We start from the raw sequence: 21,552 nt of genomic DNA, 5'->3' as shown, positions 1-21,552 counted from the left end.
GATAGTGGGTAGGGAGCAGGCAACTATATGACATCAGAAATTTCTGAGCTGCTGTAATTAATGTGACATGATTGGTGCATTTTCCTGATGAAAGAAACTCTGAGGATATCCGCCAGAAATGATTTACTCCTTCTTTCATTGAGCTCCATCCACTTTGGCATGTACATATTATTAAGGTATTAACTTTCCACTTGCTAGGGTGAAACTAATGCAGGTTCTTTTTCTTCTAAATGAGAGATAACAGACTCACAAAATGCAATAAAAAATAAAAGCAAATTTTGGTGCTACTGCCCAACTTTCCCAAGGCCCAGTGAAGAAGAAAGGGGAGGAACCTCTAGACCAAAGGAGTGGACAGAGGCTGATGAAGTTAAGCCACAAAAAAAGAGAGTGGATCTTATTTCCATGAACTGCAGGTTCCCCAGGTAATTGGATCTTGCTTCAGGCCATCAGAGACTGAATACAAATTGTTCTGTGAGTATATATCAGGGCAAGGGCAGGGGAAGCTTGGTACCCTTATGGTCAAGCTGTCCTGGAGGGGAAGACCATAGAGCTTTCACTTGATGGGACTAGCTGGTATAATCTTGGATCTTATCCAGCATTACCGAATAAGCAACCTCCCAAACTTCTTTATTTTTCGCTTTTATATTATTTTTTAATTGACACATAATTATACATATTTAAGAGGCACAATGTAATACTTTGATATATATTTATGATGTATAATGATCAAATCAGTAATCAGCATATCTATCACCTCAAACATTTATCATTTCTTTGTGTTGAGAACATTCAAAATCTTTTTTCTTCTATTTGAAAATACATAATAAATTGTTAATTATAGTCACCTTAGAGTGCTATAGAACACTAGATTTATTCCTCCTATCAAGCTGTACTTTGTGTCCATTAACCAACCTTTGTCTGGTTAATAGATACAAAAGTACCCCCATTACACTCCCCTATCACTAGAAACCACTGTTCTACTGTACTTCCATGAGATCAACAATTTCAGCTTCCACATATGAATGAGAACATGTGACATTTATATTTCTGTGCCTGGTTTATTTCACTTAATATAATTCCTCTAAATTTATCCATGTTTCAGCAAATTACAATATTTCATTCTTTATCATGTCTGAATAATATTTCATTGTGCACACATAACACATTTCTTTCTCCATTTATTTATTGATGGACACTGTGACAGGTACTATTAAGTGTCAACTTGATTGACTTGAAGGATGCAAAGTATTGTTCCTGGGTGTGTCTGTGAGGGCATTGCCAAAGGAGATTAACATTTAAGTTAGTAGACTGGGAGAGACAGACCCACCCTCAATCGAGGTGGACATCATCTGATCAGCTACCAGTGCAGCTAGAATAAAGCATTTAGAAGAAAGTGGAGTGAACAGACCTGCTGAAACTGTCGACCTTCATCTTTCTCCCATGCTGGGTGTTCCCTGCCCTCCAACATCAGACGCCAAGTTCTTCAGCTTTTGTGTCCTTTGACTTACACCAGTGATTTGCCAGGGGCTCTCGGGCCTTTGGCCATAGACTGAAGGCTGCACTGTTGGTTTTCCTGGTTTTGAGGTTTTGGGACTCAGAATGGTTTCCTTGCTCCTCAGTTTGCAGACAGCCTATTGTAGGACTTCACTCTGTGATCATGTGAGTCAATTCTCCTAATAAACTCCCCTTCAATATGCACATATCCTATCAGTTCTGTCTATTTAGAGAACCCCAACTAAGACAGACATTAGGTTGATTCCATATCTTGATGGTTATGACTAGTGCTGCAATAAACATGGAAATGCAGATAATGCAGATAATTCTTTGACAAACTGATTTCCTTCCCTTTGGATAAATAACTCAGTAGTGGGATTGATGCATCATATGGTAGTTCTAGTTTTAGATTTTTGAGGAACCTTTCCATTATTTTCCATAATGGCGGTACTGACTTACATTTCTACTGACAATGTATAAAGGACTCTGATATGGTTTGGATGTTGTGTCCCCTCCAAATCTCATGTTAAAATATGACCTTCAGTGTTGGAGGGGGTCTAGTGGGAAGTGTTTGGGTCATAGGAATGGATTCCTTATGAGTGGCTTACTGCTTTCCCTCATGGTAATGAGCTCATGGCAGTCTCATTGTTTAAAGAATCTGGCAACCTCCCTCTCTTTCTCTTTCACTCCTCTTGCCATGTGGCATATCAGCTTCACCTTCACCTTCAGCCATGATTGTAAGCTTCCTGAGGCCCCACCACGAACAGATGCTGGTGCCTTGCTTGTAAAGCTTGCAGAACCATGAGCCAAATGAAACTCTGGCCTTTGTAAATTACCCAGCCTCAGGCATTCCCTTATAGCAATGCAAACAGACTAACACAGACTCTGCTTTCTCTGCATCCTTGCTAGCATTTGTTATTTTTTTTGTCATTTTTGATAATAGCTATTCTAACTTGGGTAAAATGATATCTCATTGTGGTTTTTATTTGATTTACCTAATGATTAGTAATATTGAACCTTTTTTCATAAGTCCATTGGCCATCTGTATGTCTTCTTTTGAGGGATGTCTATTCAGCTCATTTGCCCATTTTTGGATTGGATTATATTATTTTTTGCTTTTGAGTTGTTTGAGCTTTCTAAATATCCTGGATATTAATTCCTTGTTGTAGAAATAGTTTGCAAATATGTTCTCTCATTATTCAGGTTGTCTCTTCACTCTTGATTATTTCCTTTCCTGTGCAGAAGCTTTTTAGTTTGATATAATCTCATTTATCTATCTTTGCTTTTGTTGCCTGTGCTTTTGAGATCCTCTTCATAAAATCTTTGCCCAGATAAATGTTCTAAAGCATTTAACTAATGTTTTATTCTAGTATTTTCATAGTTTGGGGTCTAGGATTTTAATACTTTAATCCATTTTGAATTGATTTTTGTCTATAGTGAGAGACAGGGATCTAGTTTTATTTTTCTGCATATGGTTATCCAGTTTTCACAGCATCATATATTGAAGAGAGTGTCCCTTTCCCATTGAGTGTTTTTTGAATCTTTGTCAAAAGTCACTTGGCTGTAAATATATGTATTTACTTCTGATTCCATACTCTGTTCTATTGGTCTATATGACTGGTTTTAGGCAAGTACTATGCTGTTTTGGTTACTACAGCTTTGTAGTATATTTTGAAGTCAGGCAGTGTGATGCCTCTAGCTTTGTTTTGCTCAGGATTGCTTTAGCTATTTAGCTACAGGATTTCTGTTTGGTTTTATTTAATGATTTCTATCTCTTTGTTCAATTTCATGTTCATATTGTGAATTGTTTTTCTGATTTCATTGGATTGTCAATGTGTATTTTACTGTATCACATTGAACTTCCTTAAGATCATTGTTTTAATTTTCTTTTTCTGGCAATTTATTGAATTCTTTTTTATTGGGGCCTGTTACTAGAGAGAGATTATGTTCCTTTGGTGGTGTCGTATTTCCTTGCTTTTTCATTTCTTTGTGTGCTTGTATTGATAATTCTACCTGTGGTGGAGCAATTACCTCTTCCAAACTTTCTAGAGTGTTTGTATCGAGAAATGTTTTCATCTGCAGTTGGGAAGGGGGTGGTGACCCTTTTCATATAAGTGCAGTGGTATAGTTTCCATGTAGCTTCTTCAGCTGCATTCAGTGTCAGCAATAACTGTGAGCAGCCCAGGGGCTTAGGCTACAAAAGTTTGTGACAGCAACCATGATCGCTGTATTAATTCATTTTCACAGTGTTATAAATAACTGAGACTGGATAATTTATAAAGAAAGAGGTTTCATTGACTCATAGTTCTACAGATTTTACAGGAAGCAAGGCTAGGGAGGCCTCAGGAAACTTACAATCATGGCAGAAGGTGAAGGGAAAGGAGTCACGTCTTATGTGACTGGAGAAGAAGGAAGAGGGAGAGAAGGAGGAAGTGCTACACCCTTTTATAAATGAGATCTCATGAGAACTCACTCACTATTATGAGAACAGCAAGGGAGAAATCTGCCCCATGATCCAATCACCTCTCACCAGGCTCCTCTTCCAACATTGGGGATTATAATTCGACATGAGATTGGGGTAGGGACACAGAATTAAACCGTATCAACAGCAAAGGTTGTTCATATCTTTGATGTCAAAGGCTTTTGGAATTTTATTATCATTTTTTCCACAATTGAGAGACATAGCTCAAGTGATCTCTTTTGGTGTCAGGTCTGACATAGCATACACACAGCTTCAGTAGCACTGGGTTCCAGGTGCTAGCACTTGGAGGGCCCATGGGCTGGGGTCCCAGGCTCTGGGTTTTGTGAACCTAGTGTGGCACCTAGATCTTGTGTAAGGTTCACTCTCTGTGGCAGGGTTAGATGTAGGTTGCCCACAGAGCCATGGTCTGTGTCTCTGAGGCACCCCTAGCAGCTTGAGTCCAAGGAGCCAGGATGTAGCTGTGATTCTGGTTGGGGAGAAGGGCACAGTACTCGCCTGACTCTGCAGAAGAAGAGGTGTTCTGGAGGATTGGGCTGGGGAGTGGGGTACAGCTGCCATTTTCGAACCTGCACAAATAGCACTCAGTGGCAACTTGGGTTTCAAGAGATGAGGTGCCAAGTGATGAGGTGACTCTAGACCCTAGGATTGTGAGGCTGGGTAGTATCCCAGACTCTGTGAGGCCAAGTGCAGTGGCAGCAAGTACCCCAGAATGGTAGAGCACAGGTGGTATTTGAGCCCTATGGGACAGGGAACAGCACAGCAATGACTTCACTCCTTAGGGAGAAGGGAGTTTCAGCCTCTCAGACTCTAGGGGAGTAGTCCAACTCCAAGGAAGCAGTGTAGTACAGTAGTTTGGCTTGTAGGGCAGGGTGTCTCAGCTCAGCCTCTGCTCTGTTTACATAGCATGTGGGGTATTATTTCAGGTCAGCCCTGAGATGCTTAGCTGCTCAGCTCAGCCAGGGCACCAATTCCGCAGGGGATGATATGCCACTTCACTTCAAACCTGGAGATTATGACTCTTCTGGGGGGCCCAAGCCCCATTTCCCTGAATACAGGACACCACTTCAGTTTAGGTACTGTGGTGCATGACCACGCTGGTAGTCAAGGAACCATTTCTTGGGATGCAGGGCACTGCTTCAACTTGGGCACAGGGAAAGTGTGACTGTTCTGAGTGGCCAAAGTACTGTATTTCCAGGAGACAGGGTATTTGCTTTAGCTTTGGCCTGAGGAGAGAGAAGAAAGGGTAGGTTGAGTGGCTCCACTTTCACTCAGTCCCACAAGAAAGGATATAACAATGCTCAAAGCTTGGCTTGGAGAGGTTGGGCCACCAGGTAGGGGTGCTTTGGTAATGGCTTAACTTCAGGATTGAAGAGGTTCCATGGCTACTCACCCCTGAAGCAAGACTCAATCCAGACATAGTTCTGTGTCCAAGATGACATAGTGCAGTAGCTGCTTGGGCCAAAGAAGGCAGAGTACAGTGTTGGCTTCTCTGGGGGAGCACAGCTATGAGGACTTTAGGCCACTCTCTCAGGTGAGGTTACTGCCTGTGAAGATTATAGGGGACCCCAGTGGTAAGGTCTGTAGCTGTTCAAGATATTGATGGGGGTTGTTGGGATCTTCTTCCTTACTTCCGTGCCATAGGGAAAAGTTATCCCTGGTTCTTAGTTGATACCAGTTGGGGCATAGAGTGGTAGAGGCCCAGTGTTTCCTTTCATTCTCAATGTGGCTATTCCGAGCTTCTGGGCTCACTAGAGTTTCTGTTATTCCTTTGAGGCACTGTGGTGCTCTCCTTCAGTTATGTTCATTAAAATGTAGTTGTTTATTCTTTATTCTGTCTATTATTGTGAAGGGGATGAGTGCTACAGGCTTCTAATGGCCCATCTTTTTGACATCACACTCCCTTCCCAAATTTCTTATAAACTGCTTCGAAAAAGCTGTAATATCCTTATATTTCAACTACACACTTGTTCATAAATTAAAATTGTACCATTATGTTAAGTTGAATCAGCCAACGTTTCCTAGATTCTTTAATAAACTTGGGGCATACCATGATCACCAAAATCAAAGGTTCGCCAACATGAGCATTTATTTAGAGGGGCAGGGGCACCTAAAAGTATTTTCCTTGACACTTGTAGCATTACATATAGTTGACTTGTTGTAAAATTTTGTTGCAGTACATTAGAGGAGAAAATAAAAAGTGGTATTGTTTAGACTTAAGCACATCCAAAATGCAAATGTAAATACTGATAGCCTGATATCAAAGAATGAGTGAAAATACATATAAAATGGCAAATGCTTATATGTTTGAAAAAATCATGATACGCTTTTGGAAAAATTAGGCAGATTAAGTGAAAATAAGTTTCAAGTTGGATCATGTAGCATTGGGGCAAACTGTCAGTAGACTGAATCATCATAACACAGATGTTCAGCCAAAATCACTTTTATTGATAAACCACCAGGTTAAATTATATTCAAAACACATGACTAAATAAAGCAGAGAAGTATTTTAAGAAAAATTTCACCCAAAATTGTCAAAATATATTTTAAATTATTGTTTAAAGGGGGTGAAAAATTCAACCATTACATATTCACTAAGAGCTTTAGTCTGATAAAACTCTATTGCAACATAGCAGTTACTTTTAAGCAGCTTTAAAAAGTTACAATGCTGTTAAGTCACATTATGCACTTTGCAAACTTTCGATAAATGTGCTGTTAGGTAGCATCATACTTATTTGGTTGATAGAAACTATTGACCAAATTGTTTAAACAATTTCATTAAAATCACAGAACACCAACCATGATGGTAGAACTAGAAATCACATCTGTTGAATGACACTTGGGTATGTCCTGAATTTTCTGACCAATTTACATCAAAATATATATGTCTATCTGTATCAACTTTAGAGAAAAAAAATCGCTTCTTTTTTTCTCTAAAATATGTGAAACCAAAGTCATTATATCTCCCTATGTCTGTTCGTCACTCTGCCCAAGCTAGGAACCTGGCAGTTTTCCCAAACTCACCTCTACAACCCATATGTCAGTCACCTACTGCTACTACCTAATACTATAAATATGCCACCTAGACAGCTTCTGAACTGATCCCCCAGAGTCTTCCTCCAATATTTTATCTTCTCTTGCCTTGTCTGTGATTCTAACCTTAACTCCTCTTCAGGCTTTTTTCTCTCTTCACTCCATTTCATTAGATATATCTATCTGTATCATTTTATCGTTAACATTACTTTCTCTAGATTCAAATCTAATTACTTTTACTCCCTCACTTGAAAACTTCCAGGGCTCCTTATTGCCTACAAGAAAAGGCCCAAATCTCTTAGTATGAGCTGAAAACTTTTCACCATATTGCACCCTGCCTGCATCTCTGACTGTCCTCTGCCATTTTTTCACATGAATGCCCTACAGCCTGTACTCTTACATGCTCCTTCCTGACTTTTTGTACTTGCTGTTCTGTCTGCCTGTCCATGCATCTGTTTTGTGCTTTATATGTTCCTATTATTCTTTTCCTTTGCTTAAATTTGATCCTGCTCAAGTGTATATTTATTTGTATAGATTTACTGAAACCCTGCAGGGAATATTAGTTGTTCTGAGTTCCTTGCCTTCAAAGTGTTTATCTACCTATTTTCTATTACATATTATAACATATCCTACCTTTTACCCTTGATTTATGCATTTTCCCCCTAGACTTAGACCTTTATTCAGCTCAATATCTTCAGCACCCTAGCACAGAAACTCGTACATGGTAGATTTTTAGTAAACATCTTAGGAGTGGATTTATCATTTTTCAGTACTTTTGAATAGTAAAAGAAAATGCTTTCTCTCAGTGCTTGTTCCTATCTTATAGGGGACTTGATTCTCTTTTGAATCATATGTTATAATTAAGAGTAAATGGCATCCATGTTTTTTCATTCTCAACTTCCTATTATCATCAAGCCGATGAAAGTGAGCTGATACCATTGCTCTATTATTAGCTATGTTCCATAATTGGTCAGGAATTTCACGTTTTATTAACACAAGTTGCTGTACCTTTCCCACTAGCATGAATTATTGAGTGTTCAGTATGCATGACTCACGTGGCTAGGAAAACTATATTTGGCATTCCTGGAAAAATCAGACTATGATGTTGAAGTAAGTTAGAATAGAATTAGAATTAGTGAGGGATATTAAAATATGTAAAATATCACAGTTCATTTTCCTAAAAGGAATCTAGAGACCCCCACATCTCAAGTTGTTCTAAATATGATGCCTGAAAGTGTTACTACTAGGTTTTTAAGTAGCAGGGCAAAATTAGGAACTTCAAATGTTTGGCAGCAAATACTTCCTTTTTAAACACTCATCACAAATGAGCTAATTAGATTTACTCTAGGAAATTTCTGACATGGTTAAAGGCATATGAAAAAGACCAAAGAGAAATAGGGCACATTTGCTAGATCTGGAGTAATACAAATAAAATACTAGTGTGTTAGATTAGGAAATTTCCATGGTATTGCTTTTAAAAATTTTTAATGGACTTTTAAATGTTCAGGACATATATAGTTTGCATCCAGGAACTTTGGATGTCTCCTTTTAATCTCTCATAGTATCAGTAAATTGCATTTTTATGTAATTCCTGCTGATATCTTGTAATGTTTATTCCTAGAATGATTAGATGGTTGGTTGAATGAATGGAAAGAGAGATGGATTTTAGATCTTTGATGCTGTTGTAAATGGGATCTTTTTTATTTTCAAATTGCTTGTAAAGGTGTAGTATATTCACAATTTTATTCACAGTATATTCACATGTACATAATATAGATTGAAAAATATTATAATTAATTTGATCTTCCTCAATGCCCAGACTTATGTGAAAATTAAACTTATATTTACAATTTAAAAATTCATCTATTCAGTTAATTAAATAGTACTTTTAGTTTTTATTTTATATCTTTTTTAAACAAAAAATATTTTGAGATAATCATCAATTCACACGTATTTCATATGCAAGAAATAACAAGAACTCTGTATACGCTTTCCCATTTTCCACAACGGTAACATCTTATAAAGCTGTGGTACAATATCCCAACTAAGACGCTGTCATTGCTACAGTAGGATACAGAATACGACTATCACTGAAAGTATCACTCATGTTGCTTTTCTATAGCCAAATCCAGTCCTCTCCCAGCTCCACCCCCTCTTTAGCCATCGGCAACCACAAATCTGTTCTCCATTTGTATAGTTTTGTCATGTCAAGAATGTCATGGAAACGGAACCATATAGTTTGTGACATTTGGGGACTGACATTCTTAGCATTATTCTTTTTTAAAAAAAATATTTTTAATTTTTGTGGGTGCATAGTAGGTTGGTGTATATGTGTTTATGGGGTACGGGAGCTGTTTTAATACAAGCATGCCATGTGTTATAAGCACATCATGAAGAATGGGGTATCCATCCCCTCAAGCATTTATCTATTGAGTTGCAAACAATTCAATTACACTCTTGAATAGTCCTTTTCAATGACATTCGTAATTTCCAGATTTCTGTATCCTGTCTTCTTTCTTTTTTTATCTTTTATTCTTATCTGAGATTTTATTATAAAAACATATGCTCATTGTAAACACTTCCAATAATACAGAAATAAACAATGAGAAACCGGAACTCTGGCAATGTCAGCCTAACTTACGTATTCTTGTCAGCGCCTTATGTATTGCCACAGAAACGTTTTTGAAAGGGCGTTTGTATTCTTGTTGGGATGCCTGGGTCAGTTTCTGCAGGTCACTTCAGCAGTCCCACAGGCTGAATCCCATCTGTTCCCGTTGTTACTGGGCAGCCCTCATTGTCTGCTTCTTGGCCATTCACAAACCATGCTCCTGGGTGAGGACACCCTCAGTACGATGTGGGCAAATGGAGTCTTGACCAAGAACATCTCCATCATTGAGAGAAGGCTATCCCCCATAACCCCCCAACAGCCAGGTCCTGCAACCCTGGCCCTTCCCACAGGGAGGGCCTTTCACACTTCCCATTCCTGGTATTTCCAGACTTTCTTCAGAAAGCTTGCTGTTCTTTGCTCATTTTTGTATATGTGTGTGTGTTGGAGGCTGCTACAAGGAGGGAGACGGGGAGCACATCTTGCAGCTGAGCACATGTTGGAAGGGCTCAGGGGGTGCATAGGACGGGCTCTGCTGGGTCAGACCAGGTACAGTCTCAGACCCTGGCTGCCCTCATGTTCCCTCACTAGGGAAGAGCAACCCTGAGAAGCTATTGAGTACAACTCTGACTTATGCATGCCCTGGCACTCACGGCCAGGCCCCTTCACCACTGTCTTGTAATTTTTCAGTGGGTGAAATGATTGTCTTTGTTTCTTCCTTTTTTCAGCTTTGGGGTCCTTATTAACAGGGATTCAAGCCAGAAAGTTACAAACACAACTCCTTCATTGCCGTCAAATCCTTTCATGGTTTTCTTTTTTACATGCAAAGCTTGTAACCTTTATTTTTTCCAATTGGAAAGCCAGTTTTTCCAACATCTTTTCCTCAGTAAATTATTCTTTTATCATGTGCTGAAAGCCGTACACATAACAATCTCACTTCTGGCTTTTGACTCTGTTCACTGACCCTTAACAGACCTTTTGATGATTTTGTGTGAAGGGGGTGTCTGCCTTTAAAGCTTCTTCAATTATAAATTCTCCAGAATCTTCTGATGGGTCAAAGTTAGAGGTACCACCATGGATTGGTAGAAGGCACCATGCCAGTCAGGGGCTGTGGCCGCCCCGATGTAAACAGGAACAGAGTCCTTCGGATAGGCACCAGTGCGATCCGCACATACGGCTGGTGTGGGAAGGCATGGAGTCAGACGCACTTCTTCCAAAGGTATCCTCGGTACCTGGTGGAGCACATGGGCCCCAGGAACCCATGGACAAGGCTGGTCCCAGCATGTGCACACAACTTCCAGGGTCCAGGAGGTGGTAGGTCAGAGGCTGGCTGCGGCACAAAACCCATGCAGAGGCCAGGGCATCTTGTTCCACTTGGCAGAGACTCCAGAAGGAGCCAAGAGGACATCATTAGAGCCTGGGGCTCAGGAAGAGTGGACTAGAGCAGCTGCAGGCCATTGGCCAGGACAGAAGATTGCCAGTGGAAAGCACGAGGCACATGGAGAGGCCCCAGAAGGCGTGTACAACTCGGAGTCCTGCATTTGTCGTTTGTGTTTCATTTGGTGATTCTGAAACCAGGTTTTGTTTTTGTTTTTGTTTTGGGATGGAGTCTTGCTCTGTTGCCCAGGCTGGAGTGCAGTGGCTTGATCGCCGCTCAATGCAACCTCCGCCTTCTGGGTTCAAGTGATTCTCCTGCCTGAGACTCCCGAGCAGCTGGGATTACAAGCATGCGCCACCACGCCCAGCTAAGTTTTGTATTTTTTAGTAGAGACTGGGTTTCACCATGTTGGTTAGGCTGGTCTCAAACTCCTGACCTCAGGTGATCCACCCGCCTGGGCCTCCCAAAGCTCTGGGATTACAGGCGTGAGCCACTGTGCCCAGCTGAAACCAGGTTTTTATCTGCATCTCTGAGAGTTGTATCTTCTTGGCCAGCTTGTTCCATTCCAGGCGGCCCAGGTATTGGTGGTGCTGGAAGATGCCCTCTGAGGTGCGGACCTGTGCTGTGAAGAAGGCTGTGCAGATGCGCAGGGCCCACCAGGGGTTTGGCTCCTTGCTCAACCCAGTCACAGGGTTGAGCACAGAAATAGATGAGAACTTAACCTCCTTGATGCTGACCCTGTGAGGAAGATCCCTTATGCTGGATGCCTGGCCTGTGCCATGGACGCTCCATGAGAGACTTTAGCAGGCCTGGAGGTGTGGATCGGCCCTGAGCAGCTGCCTGAGAGAGCCAGTCCACTGAGCCAAAGCTGGAGGTCTGGTGTCAGCCATGGGGCAGGACAGAGGAGAGAGGCATGATGGTCAGGTGGACCCACCAGGAATGGCCCGGTGGGGCTGGAAGGACACAGGATCTGCCCTGTCTTCTTTCTAAAATGACATGTGAACCTAGTGCATTGAGGGAAATGAAGCTTACGTAACCCTGTGAAGAGAATGGTGGAGATCCTCAAATGTTTTTTCCTAGGGCTTCATGGTTCTCAAAGGTGATGTCTCTGTTATTAGCTGATTACTGTTCATTCTGCAGCCATTCCCTACTGAAGCTGGCAGTTGGAACTTAGGATTTGTCTTTCTCAGATTGGTGAAGAAAATTGGTAACTCCCAGTTAGCGACCAGATCAGCCTTTGGCTTCTGCTGACTCCTAAGTCTGTGACATAGTCACCCCCAGCTTCTTTAAAGTCATCTCATCCCTCACCATGATTAGTGTCATAGCAAGGATGGTGGCTTTCAACCTGGCCACCTTCCAGTTCTCCCCAAGGGGCTGAAGGAAGTTCTGGACCTGATTGATGCAACCCCCAAATGAGAAAAACATCAGGGCTTTTGCCTGCCAAGTTTAGTTGATGGTTATAATAATGAGAGATACCACTATTGAAACAGGTTTCCTCATTTCTTTAGAGCTCATAGAATTCTGGGGCTGATGATAGAGACAAACCGTCTACAAAATGCCTAGAAAGGAATGGTCTCATCATAGTAGCAAAGCTATGCTAAAAATCAGAGTGAATTGGCCCTCAGAGAATTTTGAAAGTAAGTTATAGATCATGGAATTCCTAAGACCAAAATAGAAGGTCAGTCCATTAAAATCTTTCTTTGTCTGAATAACTGGAAAAATACATCTGAAAAAGAATGACTTGCATTACCATCCTCAAAGCTGCTTAATAAAATGAGAGTTGGGTCCCTCTGAAGAAGGACTGTGTTATAACATCTGAACTTGGTAATACAACTTTTCAGTCATCTGCAAGGACACCTGAGATCCTTTACTAATGTGACTGTGCCTTCAGGCAAGGGACATATTTAGACTTTGTGTGCAATACTATACATTAATTTTATTTCTAAAAATGCTTAAAATTTTTGATTATTTTTGAATAACAAGAAAAAATGATACATATTTGTAGTGTAAACACAATATTTTGGTATTTATATACATTGTGTGGTGGCTCAATCAAGCTATTTAACATATGAATTACCTCATATACCTTTTTTTTTTTTTTTGAGCCAGAGCCTCAGGCTGGAGTACAATGGCTCAATCTCAGCTCACTGCAACCTCTGCCTCCCGGGTTCAAGCGATTGTCCTGCCTCAGCCTCCTGAGTAGATGGGATTACAGGCACCCGCCACCACACCTGGCTAATTTTGTATTTTTGTGGAGACAGGGTTGTAGCAAGAACACTTTAAATCCACTCTTTTGGTAATTTTCAAATACACAATATATTGTTGTTGACTGTAGTCATATGATATACAATAGATCTCTTTTGATTTCTCCTCAATTGTTCCTCCTGTGTAAGTGAAATTTTGTGTCTTTTGACCAACATCTCCTGAATCTCTCTACTACTCAGTCTCTGGTCACCACCATTTTTTCTGACTTCAGCATTCATTTGGAATGAATGAGAATTCTTTGAGATTCCCAATGCTTCTGAGGTCCACTGGTCATTGGGAGGCTCATGAGGATCAGTTGATAAATGGAGTTTTGTTCCAAGTCTATCTCATGGTAGACTTAGCAGGGCCGTTATCCAATATTAGATATTTTCCAAATTTCTGAATGCATACTTGGCAGGATCCCCATAATGGCTTTTTGACTTAGCAAGAAAAGGTTTTTATAGTACAAAGGATCAAATGGAACTCCCTGGAGTGTTCCTTCCCCATAAAAATTATACCACAAAGTGATATTGCATCTATGGGAGAGTCATAAAAATTAACGCAATTAATAAAGATTTGGAAGATACTCTTTATCACATCTTCATTTAAAGTCCTTGATTAGCCTCTGCTGAAAGCAGATGGATTTTGAAGAATAGAAGACTACTGAGAACTTAATAGTGACTTTAATAATAGAGATTGTTCCAAATGTACTTTGTTTGTTTTCCTAGAACACATACCCTGGCACCTGTGTTTTAGTCTGAATGTTTCACTGATTTGTATTTCAATTAATGAATTGTTTCTTCTGCTGTGTCAAGCCTGTTGTAAAAAATCTACTGCATTTTCTATTTTGTTGTTGTAATTTTAATTTCTAGGCTTATTTAGGCTTTTTCTGGTTTTGTTTTCTTTGATACAGGGTCTTGCTCTGTGACCTAGACCAGAGTGCAGTGGCACAATAATGGCTCATCACTTAATGTTTTTTTTGTTTGTTTTTTGAGACAGAGTCTCCCTCTTCACTCAGGCTAGATTGCAGTGGCACAATCTTGGCTCACTGCAACCTCCATCTCCCGGGTTCAAGCGATTCTCCTGCCTCAGCCTCCTGAGTAGCTGGGACTACACCACACCTGGCTAATTTTTTGTATTTTTAGTAGAGACGGTGTTTCACCGTGTTGTCCAGGCTGCTCTCGAACTCCCAACCTCAAGTGATCCACCTGCCTCCACCTCCCAAAGTGCTAGGATTACAGGCATGAGCCACTACGTCCTGCCAATTAAAAAAATAAAATTTCATTTGACTCATAAAGAACTCCAGAATGTATTAATCACAGTTATTTCCAAGTATGTACCTAATTACTTATAACTAGGTAACCCGTGGTTATAGTCTATTGTTTATTTTTTTCCTCTGGGTCTTATTTCATGATATGCCTTATTTATTTAACTCAGTACTTTGTGTATGAAAAATTGTGGATGCTCTGGATGATGTTGAGGCAGCTCAACTTAATCTAATCAAGGACAGAGCTGGCTCAGCCTAGGTTTTTGTAAGGCTTAGTCTATTTCTGATGTCCTTTTATTTTTAGAATATATCTCTCCAGGGTTTTCAACTGAGAGCCTAGGGACAATGCTACTTGGGAACTAAGTCTGGAATTTCAATTTTTAGCTCATTAGCACCATGAAACTGCCAGAAACATCTCTGTGCATTTCTTAGGCTTTGTGCATGGAATTCTAACCTCCCTGATTGAATGGCTTGATAATTCAGTAAACACTTTTGGGGGGAAACCAAAAGTGTCACTATTCTGTATTATCTTTCTCTGGGATCTTGGCTCCTCCATTCCTGATTACCTTTGTCAGTCCTGAATTCTATTTTTTTCTCCCAATTCCTGAGAGATTGGCAAAGCCTTGCTGATTTTTCTGCCTCTTTTGAGTATTCATTTGCTTGTATCCCCAGGCTTTCCATTCCTGTTCCATGAGTCAGCAGGTGAATCCAAAGAGAACAGCAATATACATAGCATCAGCTCACCTCTTAGGGCTTCTTTCTTTCTGGTATTTTGGTTTTCCAAGGCCTAAATGCCTTTGAAGCTCTACTGTTGCTTCACAAAGATATACTTTGAATTGTAGCCTGAGTTCTAATTCTTGATGAGATCATCGTTTCTACATGCTCCTTCATCAAAGGTAGATGCAGTAATCCTGATTTAGTCTGCAATCGGGCATCACTCTTTTTAGAAACCCTAGATGATTTTCAAGTGAAGTCCAAATTGAAATACAGTTTTTTTCTATTTCACAAAAAATTCTTTTTGTATTTTGCTGTTTTTTTCTTACCATATCATCTGGGGTCAATTTACATTTTCACAGACTTTCAAATTAATGTATGTATGTAGAGTTGAATAAACCTATCCCTTACATTTAAATTTTTTTCTTTTATCTGCATTTTTTTTCCATTCTTTCATTTTTAATATTTATATTTGTACCTTTCTTTATGGCTTGATAGCCATATGTTGGTTTATTTTGTTTTCTAAATATCAACTCTTTGATTATCTCTATTTGATATCAGCTCATATATTTTGTCTAGTTTTTTCTAATTCATTATTTTTTGTTTTTTAATATTGTTAAATTGATTCTTCTGCTGTAGTTTTATCTGCTTGTTTTCTATAATTGTTTTACCTGGATGTTAATTAATTTTATTTTTATTAATTAACATACATATTTAAGGCTATGAATTTTTCTCTGAATACACATGCAGCCACATCCCATAGGTACTGATATATACTAGTTTCATTAGCATTATTTTCTCTAAATTTTGAACCTGTGGCTATTTGGCCCACAGTAATATGTCCAGTGGGTTTAAATTTTGAATAACATTGAATGTTTACAAAGAAGGTCTTATTTTAATGGAGTTTTCAAACCGTTTAAAACGGAACAGTTTCCATAGTAATGTGAAACAGAAATTAGTCCAAGTTTTGAGTAGAAAAGGGATCTACTCACTGTTTAAAAATATTCTAGGTTTTTATTCTAGTTATCCTTCGAAAATTTAGTGCAGTCCACCACTTAAAAATTACTTGTTTAGTTTTTAGCTTTACTTCCTCTTCTGAAATAGGAGGGCCAAGAACTAGTCATGGCTACCTAGCAGCTGGGTCCATCATAGTCAAGTGAAGTGAGCTTCAGTGTCTGCTGGAAGTCTCATAACTTTTGTCTTTAAAGAACTAGTAAAAATAGTTGAAAGTCAGGTTTACTTCTCATTATTGTTTAGTCCTCATCCTTCAGTGACTTATAGATTCTTTGATGATGAATGTTAATTAAAATATATTTGCAAAAAGAAACACAGACTTTTTTTAAAGGAAGGAGTAGAGATTACAGAGGGATTTATAAGTGCCCAAGACTTTGCTTTTCTTCCCATTGATTTGTCACCATATTTCTTCAATTTATTTTTTCCTACTAAACCTTTCCTTATGTTTTCAATTGTTAGTATTTACTCAAAATGATATTGATTGATAATGTACTGAACAACATTACATTATATTTACAGTTGGTCCTTCTTAGCCACAGGTTTTGCATTCTTGGATTCAACCAACCACAGATTAGAGATATTAAAATATAGATAAATGTTTACAATAATAATACAACTCTAAAAATAATACAAGTAAAAATACATATAGCAACTATTTACATATCATTTATATTGTATTAGGTATTATAAATAACCTAGAGATGATTTGAAGTATATGTGAAAAGGTGCATAGGTTATATGCAAATACTATACCATTTTATAAAAGGAACCATGAACAGCTGCGTATTTGGGTATCCTTATGGGGGTCTTGACCCAGTCCCCCACAGATATTGAGGGAAAACTGTACTACAAACTGAACTGAAACGGTACTTGACAGCTATAGAGGACATGGCACTGGGGATAAGGAAAAGGCAAAAGCCATTGCCAGAGAGAAAAGCAAAGGAGAAAATATACGAATAGCTTCTTACCTAGGAGGAGAACAAAAATAGTTCCTGCTTTAATTTGATCTGAGGCAAATCCGTAATTGACATTAGAGTGAAGGGCATTTTTGGCTTGTCCCAGGTGATTTCATTTCAGAAACATTTCAACTAGGGCAATAATTCATTACTTTCACTTTCTGAGCTGTAGTCAGAACTGTGGTCAATGATATCATAAAGAGTGATCCTGAAAACAGAGTCCTTGGAAAAACAAATCTCTCTCTCTCTTTTTTTTTTTTTTTTAAGCTCTTTGCACATTTAGATAGCCTATCTGTCATTGCACTAATTCCTGAGGAAATCAAATAAAGCAACCACTCAATTTACTCTTTAATTTACTCATCAGGACACTCAGGAAGAGGCTGAAGGAGATCACTGGGTCTGCAGGGAACAGGAAATAACAGTATGAAGAAGCGAAGTTATTGTACTCATCAGGAAAGCTGTATTTGCTGGTTCAAGATCATGTACATAACAAAAAGGAACCTTGCTGTGAGTTTAAGATAGGTGTAAGATTGTATTGGCACAGGAGTCATTTCTGAGGGCCCTCAGACACCCAGCCACCAGTTGGATTGCTCTGCTTCCTTTCAATATCTTGGTAGGCCAATGCATATGAGATTATATACCATGTATTAAGAAGCACATATAATTATATCAAGAGTAGAGGTGTTTGAATCTTCAAATTCTGTGAAAGTCTCCTCATTTAAACCTTGGTTTTTTCACTTTCTTCTCTGTCCTTGACATTACAGAATTTGACAGATTCCAGTGAAAGACTGGTAAGGACAGAGGCGAAATATTTTAAGGTGAAATGGTGAAAGCACACAGTTAAAAAGTGCTAACCCAGATCATTGGAAGGGAAATCTTTCCATTTTCAAGTAATAACATTTGCTTCTTCTTTCCCTTCCTCCCTGTTTGCTGGAAAATCCTTTTTCCACATATGAAATTTCTGAAAGTAGATGATAAATTTCCATAGGGCATAGATTGAAGGACTGTATTCTTTCTTCAAATCTCTTCTCTTTCCTGTTATCCTCGGCTCTCCTTCCATGCACATTGACACCTAGTGTAAGGTATGAGAAAAAGTAAATCAATTGATTTTTCAAATAATCATATACAGATTAGTGTTTTTTTTTTACACTAATACACTTTTACAACCAGATTAGTGTTTCAACTTTCCATGCGACCCTGTGTGGTGCTATAGGTATTGCAGTAGTGATACCCATGTGAAACCATTTTGGATTCTGCCCTTTATGAACTACCTTATGCTTGTGCAGCAGAGTTTATAAAATCCTTTTAGGTAGCAAAAATCTTCATTGACTCAATATACGTTTTTAAATAATATCTATTATATCTCTGCATCTATTGTAGCTCTGAAATATACATAGAGAACCTATTACGAACTTGTGCTTATGTGGTATGCAAATGTCACCTCCGTGGCTTGGAACCCCTCTGAAGAGTCTGTATCATGATTTTTCAATGCATCAGAACTTGTTTCTATACTGAAGTGGCAGTGTTTTCTCCCACATGCCTGTCATTACAACTTTAAAAACAAAAAGTTCTATTAACATATTAATTAAACTGTATTATTATGCAACGTATATCAGTCATATGATAGATTATAGGTAAGAATGCGCAGGCAACCTCAATATTTTGAAAACACTTCTGTTCTTTTACTTTAACTTACTCTTGGCCCCATACTTTAGGATATGTGCAGTTTCGTCTTGATTTTTCTAAGCTTGCCTATTTTGGTCTTTAAGACTTTTGTCAGTCATTATTTTACATACAGCCTTTGCCCATGCACTTCCTTGAGGTGGTACTGACAAACAGCACATGCTTGTTTTTGGAGATAGACAAAAACCAAAACAAAAAAACTACTCAGATTCATTCTAGGCAAACCAACTGTATTAGTCAGCTCTCATTCTGCTAATAAAGACATATCCAAGACTGGGTAACTTATAAAGGAAAGAGGTTTAATGTACTCACAGATCCACATGTCTGGGGAGGCCTCACAATTATGGTGGAAGATGAAGGAGGAGCAAAGGTACGTCTTGCGTGGCGGCAGGCAAGAGGGTATGTGCAGCGGAACTGCACTTCATAAAACCGTCAGATGTCATGAAACTTATTCACTATCATGAGAACGGCACTGGAAAAACCCACTCCCATGATTCAGTTATCTCTCATTGGTTCCTTCTCATGACACTTGGAGATTATGGGAGCTGCAATTCCAAAAGAGATTTGAATAGGGACACAGCCAACCAAACCATATTACCAACATTATCTGGACTTTCTGTAATAGTCACCACAGCCTTCCCACCTTCTCTCCCTCTCTCTCTCTCTCCCCGAATTCCCCCCACCCCCACCCCCACCCCACTGGAAAGCCAGTCAGAGCCCACAACATGGCTCTCTTCTGGAGTCAAGTCCAGTAATCTCTCCTCAGTTCTTCTGGGTTATACACACAAAAATTAATGAGACATGCTGTCTCCCAGAAAAGCATGTCTTTTATAATGGATTTGATTTTCAGAGAATCAAATGCCTTTCAAGACCAAGTCTAGAGAATAATTTAGATGATCAGGTTGAGGAATTTCATCATTTAATTGAGTTTTTAATGTTTAAAAAGCATTATTGTATTCCAGGCTAGGTATAGAGTAGTAAACAAGTAACATTACATCTATACATATGGAGTTTTTGATTAAAAGAATATACACTTGTCCCTCAGTGTCCATGGTGGGTTTGTTCCAGAAACCTTGCAGATAACAAAATCCACAAATGCTAAAGTCTTTTGTACAAAATGGTATAATATTTGCATCTAGCCTACACACATCTTCGTATATATTTTAAATTTTGTCTAGGTTACTCGTCATGCCTAACACAGTGTAAATGCTATGTAAATAGTTGTTATAACATATTTTAAAAATTTTTATTGTTATATTGTAATTTTTTACTTTTCTCAATATTTTCTATCTGTGTGTGGTTGAATCTGAAGATGCAGAACCTATGAATACAGAGAACTGACTTTACACATACCTAAAAGTTAGAACTTTCAATGGCTTCTGCTTTTCGTCTGGCTAAACTAGTGTTCATGATGTCTTTGCTAACCAGTTGTTTACCAGACCAGCAGTTCTAACACCTTCCAATCACTTTGGTTTGTTCACTTTCACTAGTTTTGAAGGATAATTAAAATAAAGCAGGGCTCTATTTAAATAGAACTGTTGCATTGTGGTTATAGCTGTATAAGGCAGTTCTTACGCCATTTTGCTTTTTGTTGTTGTTGTTCATGAGGATGAATGTTGGGGTGGCAGGAAGAGGTACGGGAATAATTAAATCTCTACATTTTGACATTTGTGAACTTGAGTGATTTACCTGGGCATGTAATTTGCTTTTTCACTTACTTATAATTTCTAGGAGGAAATGAGAGAGAAGGAAGAGAATATTAGAGTCAATAGGAATTACATTGAATATTTGGCTGTGTCAGCTCTGCTATTTAGCAGAGTATTATTGCACTGACTACCTGAAGCATTAATATTTTCAGATCTGGGTCAGTTTGGGTTCTTTGAGAAGTGACACTGAATTCTGAGTACAAGAGGTTTATTGGGAGTAAAATATAAAAATGGAGGAAACCAGATAGTACAGGGAGATCTTCAGATGACATGCAGACCTAACAATGATTCAGTCAAGGCTCAACCCAATGGGGAGGTCTACAGCAAAGATTTTCCTTAAAAGAAGCCCTGTTTCAGGTGGAAACGGCTAGGCCCTAGACAGCTACTGTGGTCAGTCATTGACTGGAAGGGCTACAGGAAGAGCAAGGCCTCTGCTTAAGATCCTATGAGCTCCATAGCTGAATGCTGTCAGCTAACTTTGTACCTTACAGTTGAATGGTAAGGTCTTTCTTGAAAGATTGCCCAAGCAGCACACTTCCATGGCTGCCACAGTCTCAGGTATACCTTTCAGCCTCTGTTCCTTCCTCCACTGGGGCAACTGGACCTTGCAGACTTAGGTAAGGATGTCATATAGGAGTATGGAGGGTAAGAAATAGTCAAGGCTTGGCTTTGAGTCCTAAAATAGACTTTTGATATGCATGACTGTGACCCTTGTTTGAGAGAAAAGTTGTTACATTTATCAAAAGCCTATATCATAGTCAATGAAATGTAGAATAGGAGAATTTGGTGACCAAAGAAAGGTATTGTCCACTTCTAGATTGTTCTTGCACATCTTGGTAATTTTTCCATAAAGAAGAAACACATTTTTTTTCTAATTTCCACAATTTTCTTGTACATTAGCAGGGGCTCTGCCAATACACTGCTTTCTGTGGGAGTCTGAGAAAATCATAAGGACTTAGAAGTCTTTCCATCCAGTCAA

This window comes from Rhinopithecus roxellana, chromosome 1, assembly GCF_007565055.1.
Source record: "Rhinopithecus roxellana isolate Shanxi Qingling chromosome 1, ASM756505v1, whole genome shotgun sequence".
In the NCBI taxonomy this organism is placed as follows: domain Eukaryota; kingdom Metazoa; phylum Chordata; class Mammalia; order Primates; family Cercopithecidae; genus Rhinopithecus; species Rhinopithecus roxellana.
This window is presented reverse-complemented; position numbering follows the sequence as displayed.